Here is a 6,000-nt window from a genome sequence, read left to right on the forward strand (position 1 = left end):
CCATCCAGTAACCTGGGAAATTTACACATCACCCCTGGGTGCCTCTGAGAGGAATACTGTCCCACTCGCCAGCACAGAGTCTGAGTGTAGAAAAGAAACCTTTAATGAAAGGAGGGAAGTCACCCGACATTAATTAGGGAAAATACCACAAGTAGGATTTCTAACCCTAAAACAATGAGCACATGCACTCACCCCAGAGCGCATTGGGCAGTGTCTTCCTCATGTTCTTGAGGTCCACAACCCAAACATCTTCGAGTGCTTGTTCACGTCCATTCCAATCAGGTGTGTGCGCGCCATGTGCACGACAGTTGGATGATTTTTCCAGTAGCTGTATCTGTAGGGTCAGTCTGGGGGCTTCCTGGAGTCGTGCCTTCATCGTGCCCAAAAAATCTTCCAGCTGTCGTGCATGCAGCGCGCACACCTGATCGGGATGGACGTGAACAACGCATCTCAAAGAACAACAGCTACGAGAAGGTGAGTAGCCGTTTTTTTTTCCTTTTCAAAAGTGCCCCTCTCTGCTCCCTCACCATACCCCACTCACAGTGGTTGTCCTTGGTCAGGGAGGACCCAGGGTTCAGAGGTGCATCTGTGTGAGTTCACCTCCTACCCTGGGGGGTGGAGGGGGAAAAAGGCACCCGGCTTGCTCCGCCATCTGAGCACATGCTTTGGCTGGCAGCCCCACCAGCCGCCATTCTGCTCCAATAGCCTCCCCGCTAGCCGCTGTTCCAGTCCACCGGCTACTCATTTTTCAGCTCTCAGCCATAGGCGCCAACTTCTCCTGGTGCCGGTGGGTGCTCGTGCCTACCCCGACTCACTCCTACCCCCTTCCCCTGCCCCGTCCCCATTTCAACCCCTTCCCCAAAGTCCCCGCCCCAACTCCGCCCCCTCCCTGCCCCTATTGGACTCCTTCCCCAAATCCCCACCTCTTCTCCGCCTCCTCCCCTGAGCACGCCGCATCCCCACTCCTCCCCCCCACAGCTTGTTTCACCCTGAAACAGCTGTTTTTCAGCAGCAAGCGCTGGGAGGAGACGCGAGGACAGCGCACTCAGGGGAGGAGGCGGAGGTGAGGTGAGCTGGGGGCCAGGGAGGGGAGCTTGACTGTCGGTGGGTGCTGAGCACCCACCAATTTTTCCCCCGTGGGTGCTCCAGAGCACCCACCGAGTCAGCACCTATGCTGTCAGCGAGTGTCAGTGCCGAGTGGGGGAATTCCCTTGCTGAAACAAGCGGGGCAGAACTGCTGTCCCACACGTGATTTCACATCTAGTGAGCACGTGGCCAAAGACTCCTAATGGAGCCCTACTTAGCTCTGTCTTTGAACAGTGGGAAGGGGCAGGTTAAACCCTGCCGGGGGCTTTGAGATAGAGCCCACACCTCCTGGCAGGGACGCCTGGTCTGCATCCAAGCCGCTGGCTTAGCAAGTTCATTTCAGCTGCGGTTAAGCCCCTCAGTCAGGCCAGGCTAAGCACAATTCTGCTGCCCTTTACTCATACAATAGAGAGAACAACATTTCACTACCCCTCCATTCAGTACTAAAGTGACTTATAACCAGGGCCGGCTCCAGGCACCAGCTAAAGAAGCAGGTGCTTGGGGCAGCCAATACCAAAGGGCGGTCCTCCGGCCGCTATAGGGACAGCACGTTGAGGTCTTCGGCAGCAATTCGGCGGTGAGTCCCTCAGTCCCTCTTGGAGCGAAGGACCCGCAGCTGAATTGCCGCCGAAGAATGGAGCGGCACAATCATGCTGCCGCGGTGTTTTTTTGGTTTTGGTTTTGGGTGTGTTTTGCTGCTTGGGCAGCAGAAAACCTGGAGCCGGCCCTGCTTATAACCCAACACCAGCCAAAGTTGATCACTTTGGGCAATGCTGCTCTGTCTGCTAGTGGTCGATGTATTGGGGATCGATTTATCGTGTCTTGTCCGGGCCCAATAAATCGATCCGCTAATCGACACCCGTACTCCCCCTCGGCAGGAAGAGTAAGCAGTGTCAACAGGGGAGCCAGTCGACTCACCGCCATGAGGATGGCCAGGTGAGTCGAACTAAGATACTTCAACTTCAGCTATGCTATGTTGTGTATCTTAGTTCGAACACCCCCTGCTAGTGTAGCCGAGGCCACAATGCTGGTAAAGCCAGATCCTGCCCAACCACAGCGTACCCACCACAGCATAGGTGATGGAGTGCAGCTCTGCTCTGCACACATATGGTCCCTTAGGGTCTGGCCACACTGCAGTGTCAGCCCATTTAGTAGAATTCAAGTAAGCAGCCCTTGGCTTTGTTAACCTAGGGCCTGACTGTCCACAACACATTCCAGATTCTGAATTGTTGACCCCTGAGTCCCAACCTGGGGTTCCAGCACCCACACTGCACTATGTGGGCCCAAGTGCGGCCCCCAGTGTTGCAGACTTCCCATCATCCTGCCAAAATGTGGCTGCTCCAGCCCTTTGTGGTGCATGTGGAGAACGCTTGACCATCCACCAAACTTGACTGTCCCAAGGACAAAGCCAGCCAGCCTGTGGGATACTTCTGGTGGATTTCCAGCGCACCAAGCCAGTTGGGCTGTGTCTACATGGCAAAGCAATAGAGGCTTGAACCCTCTGCCCCAGCTTGATTCAGACTGAGGCCCGCCACCACGACGAGGTCCTGGAACCCTGGGGCCGAGCCTTGGGTTAGTGTGGGATTTGTGTAGATGGCCAGAGCGGGAGGGGTTAGGCTTGTGTTTGAACACTGGGCTTACACTGCAGTGTATGAACATGCGTTTAGTTACTACAGCCATCCTCGAGGATGCGCTAATTTATGCAGGGGCTGTGGTGGTGACTACACCTGGGAAATCAGTGAGATGTAAGCTGCTCCCTGGGAATCTGCGCCTCCCCATCCAGGTCATTTAGCTGTCACTAGGGCCCGACCTCAGTTAACAACTTCATGACTTCCCGTAATAGGCTGCCTCCAGGAGCGGGGGCCTTAGCATACATGTGCAATAAAAAAACAAAACAGCAGGCCGGCCGAAGCCATAAATCCCCACCCGTCGTAAAGCACCAGCCCTGGGGTGATAAAGAAGGAGCCCGCACCGAGGAAGGAGTGTTAGTCACATTACAGGTAAATCACATTCTATTAGAAATAATGTTTGCGGGGCAGAGGAGGGGGTTAAATGACCTGATCCATAAATTAAAGTGAAATGCTTTTTATTGCTGTGGTTCTCGGGGCTTAATGAAAATCTACCAAGCCGTCCTCCATTTATACGATGTCTTTCATCCAAGAGGCTCGCAAAGGGCCTCATAGATTACCCCCTGTAACACAGCTCTATGGTGTGGCCACTCAGAACAGAGACCGAACGCCTGCCCCAAAAGCTCTGGCCACTACCACTTGATCTGAGAGTCTACGGCCAGGTCTGTACTCCCAAGTCCATACCAGCAGAGCCCTCTACTGTAGGTGCTGCCTACACTGGTAGGAGATTTTTTTGCCAGTGTAGGACCACACCTCCCCAATGACGTTAGCTGTGCCCACAGAGCCACTCTCCTGCTGGCATAGCTGCATCTATTCTGTAGGCTTTGTAGGTATAGCCGTGGTTTGGAGGGGGGTTTCACACCCCTGGCCAACAGAGTTCACGGTGTAAATGTAGACCAAGCCTCTGTTAGCGGTGCAGAAACCAGCATGCCAGGCCACAGCTCTGATTCCATCCAGCAGGGAGCAGTAGCGAGCATACACATTAGCCAGCTTGGTCGGATACACGTAGCTCAGTTGAAAGCACCCACGCCAGTAGAGAGGCTGGAAGCCAGCTAGCTGTGCAGCTGTGGGAGGAGCGTCTAACCCACCAGTAACAAACCTACTAGGAACTTTTCCTTTTTTTAATTTTGTGACTTAGTTTAGTCTTGAAACAATTAGGAGATGAACACAGAAGGATTGGCCTTTGCACCAATCCCATAATTTCGCTGGGCCTCCATTTCCCCAGCTATACAATGGGGGAATAAGGAGCCTTTGGAAAACACTGTGCGAGCCTTATGCTAGGGCTGGGGGTGGCTGAATCTTGCAAGGCTGAGCTCAATATAGGAGAGTATTGTTACTAGAGTTAAAAATGATGCATGTTAGTAACCGTGGAACCTGTTCCCGCAATTAACCAGAGTTTCTTGTGGGCTCATTGGCACGATGTTTCTGTTATGAAGAGGGTGAAGGGAGGCCCAAAGTGATGGAGCTGGAGCGGCTGATTTGCAGTTTCTGGCTCCAGTTTGTTATACTGTCACTGAGTTCCTCGTCGTAGCCTTTGTCTCCTGCCCGGCTGGGATGGGGCTCGGGTGTGATAAGCAGGCCTACACAGGGACCCTAATGGTGAACGTAAGTGTGCAAAGCGAGTGCACGGTCAGATGATGGCACAATAACCTATAATGGCAAATGCTGGCTGGGCACAAACATGAAGAGGAGACAAAGCCTGAATTAGTGCAAACAAAATGGGCTCCTGCTAGAACTCCAGGGCTGAGTTACGATCATGCCTGGTAAACAAGAGAAGTGGGCGGACCACAAACCAGTGAACCATCACTGGAGTGTTGGACGCTAGGCCTAATTAGTGGACAACGTAATGCAGGGGGTGAGCTAGGCCACCCAGCACGCCTTTGGGGGCCTTAAAGAAAGCGACTTTGAGAGAAAAGTTGGCTTCTGGAGCAACTGTGCCACCATGGCTGTCATCCCCAGCCCAGTCTCTCAGGACCCCGCCCGAACCGTCTTTATCCTAATCCCGAGAGATGTCCTGAGTGGGCAAAAGAGAGGGACCCAGGTGGCACCACCGTTACCAGCACCATGTGAATCCCAGCCACCACCTGGGATGTGAAACTTCGTCTATTCCTCCTGCTCCTCTCCCCCCAGGTGTCTTTTTTCCTTCTCCACCTCATTTCTTCTCGCTCGCTCTCCTTTTTCCTTCCAAGAGGAGCCTGGCTTAGCCTGCCAAGACCGTATATTCTGCCACACGCCTATGAGTCTGTGACCACGTAAAAGCCAGGCCCTAAACAGCTGGTACGAGTTGGTCAGGGCTCAGAATGCCAGAGCAGCCCACCTGCTAAGGCTGTTTTTCCAGCAGCGAGGTTATGAGAGCGAGAGCACCAGAGTCACAAGCTGCAGTTTCTCTGTGCTGTTCACTTCCTCTTGTGTGTCTGGGTGTGTTTCAAAGGAAATTGGCTTAGACTGTAACAACAGCCACAGTGACAGCTCCAACCTTCGTCTCGGTTCCTCCTAAAGCCAGCTATTACCATTTTAATTCCACCATAGGGCCTGTTAAACAAGGGGGGTTGTCGCTCCAGCTAAAGGGAACGGAAACAAGAGATGCTGTTAAAATAAAAGCCTTTTACATTTCAAACGTTTTAACCAGTTTTCCTTCTTTCCTGTCTTGTCCGGAAAGTGTTACATGGCTGTTTCACGGTGGGTTTGCTGTAGTGCTAAGCAGGTTGCGGTCTCTGTCCTGAACCCCAAACCTTGTTTAACACTGGTTAATGATGGATAGTGACGGGTTATGTTAGCAGCACTAGCCCAGACGGGCCATTGAAATGTACACAACACACCCCAGCTGCACAGCAGAGCCCACTGCACGAGAACTGTGCTGATCTGTATCTTGGCTCACGGAGCTTTTTGTGCTGTCCCTCTACACTGAAGCTCCCACGTCAGATTTATAGCCACCTGCTGCGCCATTTGCATCGGTGAGTGACACCCCTGCCATGGTGTTATCCTTAGAGCCCTGGCAGCACACGGGCCATTAGCTCTGTATGCGATACGTGCTGCCCTTCTGACAGTACAGGGAGGGCAAACGCTTGGCACCAGCCACACCGTCCCCTACAAAGCAGCAGTACAGCCACCGGCAGCTGCATCTCCCAGCCCTTCCACTGCAGCCAGATGCTGCTGCTGTCAGGCCCCGGGATCCCGGCGGAGAGGCGGCCCATGCTCAGCGCAGCAGCTGCCGTCTGGGGCGGGAGCCCCCCAGGGAGTCTGCACAGAGGACAGTGGAGCAGGAGGAGGCCGGGGCATCCAGAGC

The sequence above is a fragment of the Gopherus evgoodei genome, chromosome 2 (assembly GCF_007399415.2).
Source record: "Gopherus evgoodei ecotype Sinaloan lineage chromosome 2, rGopEvg1_v1.p, whole genome shotgun sequence".
Lineage (NCBI taxonomy): Eukaryota > Metazoa > Chordata > Testudines > Testudinidae > Gopherus > Gopherus evgoodei.